The 9,450-nt window shown below is 46.9% G+C and overlaps 1 long non-coding RNA gene across 1 annotated transcript; it reads right to left on the bottom strand.

Moving 5' to 3' along the window:
- Nucleotides 1-4,480: 4,480 nt before the first annotated feature.
- LOC144379978 (uncharacterized) lies at nucleotides 4,481-7,868 on the bottom strand. The gene is made up of 2 exons (XR_013443595.1): nucleotides 6,474-7,868; nucleotides 4,481-5,404 (listed from the first exon to the last, which is right to left on the bottom strand). It is a non-coding gene; the product is annotated as an uncharacterized LOC144379978 (long non-coding RNA).
- Nucleotides 7,869-9,450: the final 1,582 nt, after the last annotated feature.

The following is a 9,450-nucleotide window of genomic DNA, read 5'->3' as shown; positions in this document are numbered from 1 at the left end:
TGAGCCAAAGGGAGAAGCTTCACCGACTGAGCCACCCAGGCGCCCCAAAAATAAAATCTTAAAAAATAAATAAATAAAAGTCAACACGTTTCTGCCAGTCTTTCTTCCTTCTCCCTGCAGGTCTTCTCCTGCTGCCCACTTTGCTGTTAATCTTTCACCTAGAAAATCTTTGCTGTGACTATCTTCGGAGTCCTGGAGGCCCCCCTAATGAAACCCTGGACTCTGATGGTCTCAGGGACTCCCCACACTGTCACTTTTTAAAGTCTCCTGTTCCTGGGGCGCCTGGGTGGCTCAGTCGTTAAGCGCCTGCCTTCGACTCAGGTCATGATCCCAGGGTCCTGGGATCGACTCCCTCGTCGGGCTCCCTGCTTGGTGGGAAGCCTGCTTCTCCCTCTCCCACTCCCCCTGCTTGTGTTCCCTCTCTTGCTGTCTCTCTCTCTCTGTCAAATAAATAAATAAAATCTTTTTTTTTTAAAAAAAGTCTCCTCTTCCTGCAGATTTTTATTTTTCTTCTTTAAGAATAGTAAGCACGCCTGGTTTCTGGTGTTGCCGTGTTCGTTGGCATCTGGAGTCTCTGTGTTTTCTTTCAGAGACGATTTGCTGTTGCTTCCATCAGAAGCCCAGGGTAAAACTAGTGTTTGGACAATTGAAGGTAAATTCTCAGCTTCTGGTTTCTTTGGACCACCTAGGTGATAGGAATTTGAGCTGGAAATTTGGGCACAGTTTTGGTCAACTTATGGTTGCCATTTTTCAAGGATTCATTTCTTCTATTTCTGCTCTTTTCCTCCTTTCCTTTTTCTTGTATCTTGGAGTCTGAGTTTCTCATATTTCGTGCCTTTCTCTTCCTTAGGAGTTTATTGCATCACTTTGGAGGAACACACTCTCTGTTTGTTTCCCGAGACACGGAAGTATAGGTATTTTAAAGAGCTTCCATATCTATCCAGAAAGGTTCTACCCTCGAGTTCAACGGTTTGGATTGTAAAGAATTCTAGTTCAGAAATTGTTTTTCTTTACATTTTGTAAGTCATTATTCTATTGGTTTCTTGCTTCAAGTGTTGATGTCCAGAGGTCCCAACCATTCTGGTTCTTTGTTCTTTATTCTTTGTCTTTTTATTCTGATTCTTTATCCTTGTTAGCATGGTGACTGCTTCACTGTTTTCACCTTGCCCTGGCTTGGCAGGGTTTTCCCAGAATTGTTTTTGCTCTGCTCCTCGGAGGGTGACAGCTCCTTGATCCTTATGGCAGATCTTTCTCTTTCAGGGCTACAGTTCCGGGGCTTCATATTCCTTTTATGACTAATTTTCTAGAGCCTTCAGCATTGGGGGATAGGCTTAGCTGAAGATGAGTTGTGCCAACGGGGGCCCCCCTGCCCACAGGACTCTGGGTTGGATGCAGGAGGGTCCGCTCCTCGCTGGCAGAGGGAAAGGGAGGAGCTCGCCCACTTCTTTGGAGGCACCGTGGGCATCAGGTCAGTTCCCTAATTCCTGTGGGGCCCCAGTCTTCACACTTGTGACAAAGCCATGCCCAGGTGCTGACATTTTTCTTTTTCCGCTCATCCCCACTGCGGCCATTTTCACTACCCCATAGTCAAAATCAGGAAAAACTGAGAATATGCAATGACTCTTCTTTATCCCCTCAAGATTTGAGTGAGAACTGCGAGGATGCTATAGACTCACAAGATACGGTTTCAGGGAGGCGGGATGTGACCTCACCATGACTCCCTCCAACTTCCGTGTTTCGTATGAGCCAGCACCTTTCCAAGTTCGGCTCGCTGAGTGCTTCTCCTTTTTGTGTTTGGTGAATCTTGGTAACTGTTATATTTTTGTTTTCTGCCCCTCCCTTTTTTCCTGGGGAGACGGGGGAGGGGGAGGGAGGGCTCTTTTTTCTTTTTTTAGGTAGTTGGGCCCTGAAGAGTTCACCACCTTTATCCAGAATTTAGTGACACACATTTTTAAACTATAGATGTACAGAACATGTGGACGATACATTGACATTTTACTATCTAGAATGAAAGCTCTGCATTTTTCATCTCTTTTGGATTCAAAAACACAAGTTACACATGATCTATCTGTTAAGATGCTTCAGGCTGCAAATAAGACTCTTCAGCTCCAGCTCCTGAAATAGCAAGATTTTATTGGTGCACGGAAGGGCAAAGTCCAGAGGTAGGAAGCACCAGCTATACTTTAATACAAATTGTTTTAAGTTGAAAGAAAAATCACACCACACAGACTTCACCATTTTAACTGTTTGAAGGAGTAAGGCTACCTTTGTAAAATGTAATAACTCAACCCTATCTTGTCTTACGAAGCAAGTTAATTTCGATCAACCCACACAGCTGAATCTCAGTGAGTCCCACACAGCTGAATCTCAATGAGTCCCACCTCTGATCACACCAAAAATCCTACAGAACGTGGTAGGAGGAAAAAGCTCCTTCAGCTGGATCTCCTTCCCCAGTTGAACTGGGATTTAAAAGTGACCTTTTAGCTGCAAATGGTGGGCTTCCTTCCTTTTCTGTTGTCAGGGAGGTTTTGAGCAAAAAAAGAGAAAAGGTAACTCGAGGACTAAGGATAGCGCTTGAAGTTGGATGGCCTGGGTTTACACCCAGCGCTGATGCCACTGGCAGGGGCAAGAAAGCCCAGGCTACCGTCCCCACACTTCCCTAGGTGTGTGTGGCTCCTCCGTGCACCTCTGATTTCTTACTTTTAGTGAAATTCAAATCAACAAACCACCACTGTGTGTCTGTTATTGCCAGGCATGATCCTAAGCCCTGGAGATTAAAAAGGATCAAATATCTCAACAGGTGACCATGTATTTGCCTAAAAGGTTACTCTTCAAAAATATAATTACTTAATTAAATTCAGTTGCAATTTATAGTTAAGTATATAGTAACTAACTTGATGAGCAATATAACATTATCTTAGGATAGTCTTCTAATGTAAAGCATTAAGTGTGTTGGTGTGTAGTCCCTATTAAATATTACTACCCTGGGAGTCCTAATAGATTTTAAGTGTACCCAGAAAAACATATGCCTAGGAACAAAGAACAGAAATAATGTTTTCTGATTCAAAATATGTTTCATTTCAATGAATGGGAATTTCCCGCTTGTCTATGCATCTATTCTGTGGATAAGGTTTGAAAACTTGACTGATTTGAATGTTCAGATTTGATCCAGGGTGGAGGTCGCTACCTTGAAACTCAGTTAAGAATGAAAAATTTTCATTCTTTTCATTTATACAGATGGTCACCAGACACATGAAAAGATGCTCAGCATCACTGATCATCAGGGAAATACAAATCAAAACCACAATGAGTTGTTACCTCACATCTGTTAGAATGGCTAGTATCAAAAGGACAAGAAACAACAAATGTTGGTGGGGATGTGGAGAAAGGGGAACCCTCTTACACTGTTGGTGGGAATGCAAGCTGGTACAGCCACTGTGGGAAACTGTATGGAGGTTCCTCAAAAAGTTAAAAGGAGGGGCACCTGGGGGCTCAGTCGTTAAGCGTCTGCCTTCGGCTCAGGTCATGACCCCACGGTCCTGGGTACCAGCCCTGCATTGGCTCCCTGCTCTGCGGGAAGCCTGCTTCTCCCTCTCCCACTCCCCCTGCTTGTGTTCCCTCTCTCGCTGTGTCTCTCTCTGTCAAATAAATAAATAAAATCTTTAAAACATTTTTTAAAAAGTTAAAAATAGAGCTACCCTACGATCTTGAAATTGCATTTCTGGATATTTATCCGAAGAACAGGAAAACACAACCTCGAAAGGTTATATGCACCCCTATGTTTATTGCAGCATTATTTACTGCAGGGATACAGTAAGATACAACAGAGATACGGCGGAGAAAAGCAGAGTACGACCTATGTGTCTTTTAGTGAATGACTGGATAAAGAACACGTGAGATCTATATACGGTGGAATATGATCCAGCCATAAAAAATGATGAAATCTTGCCATTTGTGACAAAATGGATGGACCTCAAGGACATTATATTAAGTAAAATGAGTCAGACAGAGGAAGACAAATACCATATTTATCAAATACCAAATTACATCAACACCTGATTGGCCTTTCTGTTCTGTTGCCCTCATCTGTCTAATATGCGAGGTATTGAGGTAGCTCTGTAATTTTGCTTCATTAGACATAATGCATTTTCAGGATTTGAAAAACTCTTCTTTGGTAGGAACAGCCCTCCCTGGGCATGATGGGATTTTCACTTCTAATATCAGTAGATTCTGAGCAAGCACATATGTGTGTGGACTCTCCAAGCACAGATTCTTGAATTCAGTTTGGAGGAGGTAAGTGAGGGAGATGGAGGCACGTTGCCCTCTAGTTCACGGCTGTCGAGTAGAAAAGTGAGTCTGGACACACGTGTTAATTCTCTAATGGTGATCTATTCCGAGTGTTAAATCTTTCCCATGTTTCTGGTGACCTGCATCAGGATGAGCAGCTAAAAAAAGCAAGGACAGACCACTCCATACTCCGTTGTATTTGCACAGATGCAGCTGGGCACATGAATATTTATTAAAAGTTTGTTAAACTATAATTGGTGATATAGAATGTGTTTATGTTAGTTTACTTTGTAATCCAGAGGCCGATGGCTGCTGTCTTTTTGAGTGACCGATTTAACTAACTTTCCCCCTTTTGGTGTTTGATGGCATGATAGAGACTCCTTGATAGGAAATAAAGACCAGAACAACCTTTCTGTTAAATCAAACAGACACACCAGCCACATAGAACCCGAGCACTTCAAGGTCGCTATTTATCTTGCCTGCAGTTAAGGGGAATACAGCTCGTGAGGTACCATATACACACGTTCTCTACTCTAACCTTCTGTAGTAGAGAAGGCACATTTTGGAGTGTGGTTAGACCGTTGAGAATTTAGAAGGGGTAGTGCCCATGGTCACAGTCAGAGGATGGGCAGCTTGGAGCAGCGGGAGACGGGACGTATATCCGTACCGTGCATTCTTGTGCCGCGCCTGGGAGCCGCCCACGCGTCCGCCTTGGTCCTCTGTAAGCTGTGGTTTGGGGGCATCCCTAACGCGTCCCTCGCTCTGCATTCTCCTTACCCATCAAAGGCTGCACTGAGGGTGGAAACATCCTGAGCACCGCAAGCATTGGAATAACTCGCCATCAAGGATCAGGGACAAGGGATGATGGTTCTCTTGGGACGGGACGGCCCTGTGCTGTCCAGCTGGTCTCAGCATCCTTGCTGTGCAGGGGGTCTCAGCGGAGAAGCCGCGAGGAGAGCTCTGAAGGTCCTTCCTGGGTGGGCTGCTGCCGTAGCTGTCGGAACAGGTCCGAGGGGGCACGCAGGAGAGGCAGGCGAGCACAGGCGGGAGGCAGCTGGCCGTCCGGCTCAGGTGACGGAACAGCGCGCTGGTGACACCCTCAGACTCCTGGCAGCACCTGAGATAGGAGGCGGCGGGCCCTCAGCCTCAGAGCCTGGGGACCTCGACGGAGGTCCGTGACCAGCGTCTGTGTGAGCCCGTGGCTCTCTGCACAAACCCCACAAACCCACAGCCTTCCTGCCCGGAACTCAGAGGCCAGGGTCAGAAGAAGGCCTGCCCCGTGAAACGGCCCTGCAGGTCTAGGAATGTTTGGTCATGTCACGGAAAGGGTTTTAACGGGGACTTGTAATTTCTTTTTCCTTTGAGATATTTTTATAAAACATAAAAATTACAGATAGTGTCCGTAGGCATCAGGGACTGGCAGTCTAGAGCTACGGGCCAGACCTGGCCAGCGGCCCCTTTATATGCCCTCCCACAGCAAGAACGGTGTTTGCATTTTTAAAGAGATGTGAAAAACACACATGAATGCTGAACAAAGCAGATGGGGCTCCAGAGATTCTGTTTGGCCCTCGGAACCTCACGTTTTTACTGTCTGGCTCCGTACAGAGCAAGTGTGCTGACCTCTGGGATGGAAGACCTACAGTATTCAAGGAGCTGATGCCTTACACAAATCCGGGGCGGGGGGGGGGGGGGACACGGTGCGACGTCCGTGTCACCAGAAGGTGGGCTCTAATTTGACAAGCACGTTCAAGTCTCTTGGGACTGAGCAGCTATTCTGAGCTGGCTTGGCTGGTAGGTCCTAGTCAGGGAGAAAAAACATGGGTCTCACGACCCTCAGAGCCCACTGGGGCTGCCTGTGGTCAAACACCTGTCACTCCCGCCACCCCCCTTCCACCCCCCGCCCCCTTCTTCTGCCCCTGCCACCCTGCCACCCCCCACCTTCAGAAGACAGAGATTCTATCTGGGCCTACATTAAACCTTATGTTAAACAGGAGATATCTGCCACGGGCTTGCCCACTCTCCCTCTTTCCTGTAGCATAATGAAAGGACGGAAACAAAAATGCAAAACGCAAACAGAAAGTTCTGTTTTCCTTCCCTCGAGGGTTTGCTACTACCTAAACTTCTTAAAAGGATGGTTCTATTCAAAAAATTATGGTACTTACATAGCAGGGTAATTACGTACTTACATGGCAGAATCAGGTTCAAACATTATTTTTTGTTTCCGTGTGTGGTGCTCACTTTAAGTTCTTCTTACCCTACATTAAGATTTGAAGTGTTTAGAACCTTTTCATTTTATCTCGCAGATGACAATGAGGACGAAGTTTCTTCATTTGTCTAACCTTCGGAGATCTTGGCTGGGGGTCCTGATTTACATATACAATACGGGGTTAAACATGTATTATCACTCAGTACAGAAAATAAATTTGACTCAGAAATCTACAAATAAATGGAAATCTGTCCTTTATTATTTTTCTAAAAGGTTTTATTTTTAAGTTATCTCTACGCCTAACGTGGGGCTCGAACTCACAACCCCAAGATCACGAGTCGGTCGTATGTTTGACCCGACTGAGTCAGCCGGGCGTGTGCTCTGTCCTTTCTTTTTAATAAACTTTTAGTCTGGGAATAATTTCATTTGTAGAAAAGTTGCAGAGATGTTTCGGACTGTGGCCATACCTGCCTCTCCCGGCTTCCCCCATGTTCGATGGCATCTGATGATGAAGGCTGTTGTCAGCGCAGGGCTCTGCTCACACGTCGCCGGCTTCTCCAGCATGTTCTCCTCCCTGTCCCCGCAGCCTGACCCGGACCCCACGCCCACTCAGCATCCCTCCGGGTTTAAACTGCATGACTGATGGTATCGCCTCCATCCTTGGGTTTTGAAGCAGGAAGACCTACCTTCTGCATTTGAGGCCCTCTTTCAGATCTGATTTTCTTTGATTCTAATACAGAAAAAACCACACGAGAGAAGGAGACGAAAAACCCCCCTGCTTACGTTTAAGCAACCAAGGATCTTCCGCCCATACTGACACCCTCAGTTATCTTTCTTAGAGATGCAAAACTCCCATCACTGCAAAGTTCTTCCTGAATTCCAAATTAAATCCCTTCTGTGCCCGTCCAATTGAGCAGAAACAGCAAAGAGCTTCTCATCGTAATGATTAAAAATACAATCACAGGTTGGGTTTGACCGGTCCTGACAATCAGGGAGCTGGTGACGAGCTTGGTGGCCATCGGAGGTGAGAGCAAGGGTCACAGGTAGGCGGTCTCTGGGCTGCTGCAGGAGAGACAGGTGTGGGCTCCCGGGGCGCTGGCTTCCCCAGGGCACCCCTTCTTCTCACCCTGCGAGCAGGGGTGAGGCCCTGAGGCTGGCCGTGTCCCTGTTCCAGATCAGCCTCAGGCAGGGAGTAAATCATCACAACTTGCTTAGTTGCAGATGCCCGGAAATTCAAGTCAGGAGCCTCAAACCTAAAACCTTGCCGAAAATCCCCCCAAAAAAGACTTCTCAGAAAAAGTGGCCGTTACGCCACAGGGAACACATCAGCTTCCTTGTGCTGTCTGAGCCTTCACAGTGAGCACATGCTTTTATATGTGAAATTGTTTCCCTTTTTCTACCAGTGGAGGAAACTGGGTTTGAAGAAAGCACTCGGTTTCCGGACAGCATCACTCTGTCCATGACCTTGGGGACAGCCCGTTGGAAGTACCCACAGCCCAGCAGGGTCCAGGGAAACACCAGAGTGTGAGGTCGGGGGGCCAGCGCAGCCCCGTCCACTGTCTTCACACCGCACTCCCCTCCTGGCCGGCCTGGGCTTAGCTGGGGACCCCCTTCCCCGAGTCGGCTCCGGCCTGGGCTTGGCCGGGGACCCCCTTCCCCGAGTCGGCTCCAGGCGGCTCGCTCCCTGCACGGAGACAGAGGCACATCCCGCACTTTCCTTTCAAGGGGGCTGCGTTGAGAATCTGAGAAGCCCTAGAATCTCTGTTCCATTTTGGGGGAACTCCAATTTTTGTAGCGTTCTTTCCTCCACTGATCAACACTTTCACTTCCTGAGACTTGTCTCCTGGGGTTCGAGCTGCCTTCTGGGGCTCAGACCCTCTATTGTCAGGACACGGGCGCATGGAGATGGCCACCCCCCGTGCTGATTGCCGGGCTCTCTCACCATCTCTTCATCTCTTTCTCATCAGTTCTCACGTCTCCTCTTTCATTTCCGATTTTATTGACTTGTTCTCTCTCTTTTTTTCTTAGTCTAGCTAAATGTTTGTCAATGTTGTTGATTTTTTTTCCATTCTCTATTTTGTCCGTTTCTGCTATTATGTTTATTATTCCCTCCTTTCGGCTATCTTTGGGCTCATCAGGCCACCCCATGCGGTGATGGGCACATGGCAGGCATGTAATGCAGACCCCACCTGGAAGCTTCCTCCAGATTTGCCATCGGAACTCTGGGAAAGGGAGGGCCTCTCCTCCTCCTGGCTGAGTGCCCTGAGGACACAGCTCCCCATCTCCTGGCTCACAGAGAAAGCCTGCCTGAGGATGGAGGAAAGGGGCCAGCAAATAGGAGGGGGAGAGAAGAACGAGAAGAAGGCAGCTGGGGGAATGGAGCAAGAAAGAGGGGGAGTCACTCACAGGCATTGTACCTGGGGTCTTACAGCTGTGCCAGAGTCCATTCAGCCTCTACCTTCTGCTCCAGCTGTGGAAGCCCGCATGTCCTCCTCCGCCCCTCTCTCTCCCTCCCTCCCTCTCCCCCTTCCTCCCTCCCTTCATATTCTTGAACTTAAATAGAATCATACATTTGTATACTCTTGTATGTCTGGCTTCATTTCGCCAATACCAGGTTCTTAAAAATTCACCTATGTTGCTTTTCCATTTATTTTTATCAAATATATATTTATCTGTCCATTTCTTATTGATGGATATTTGAGTTGTGTCCAGTTTTTGGCTGTTCTGAATAAAGCTGCTACAGACATTCTTGCATGAGTCTTTTTTTGTGCACTTACATTTTTATTTCTCTTGGGTTAATTTCTAGGATCTAGAAGGAAATTGCCAAATCATAGATTCTGTGGAACTTTAAGGGAAACTTCCAACAGAGTTTCAAAGTTGTTCCATCTCAAGTATAAGATTTTTGCAGAATTCCAGTTGCTTTCCATCCTTCCCAACAGGGGATGTTCCCTGACTAT

Source organism: Halichoerus grypus, chromosome 14 (genome assembly GCF_964656455.1).
Source record: "Halichoerus grypus chromosome 14, mHalGry1.hap1.1, whole genome shotgun sequence".
Lineage (NCBI taxonomy): Eukaryota > Metazoa > Chordata > Mammalia > Carnivora > Phocidae > Halichoerus > Halichoerus grypus.
Note: the sequence above shows the minus strand (reverse complement) of the source record. Positions and strands in the feature narration are given on the sequence as shown.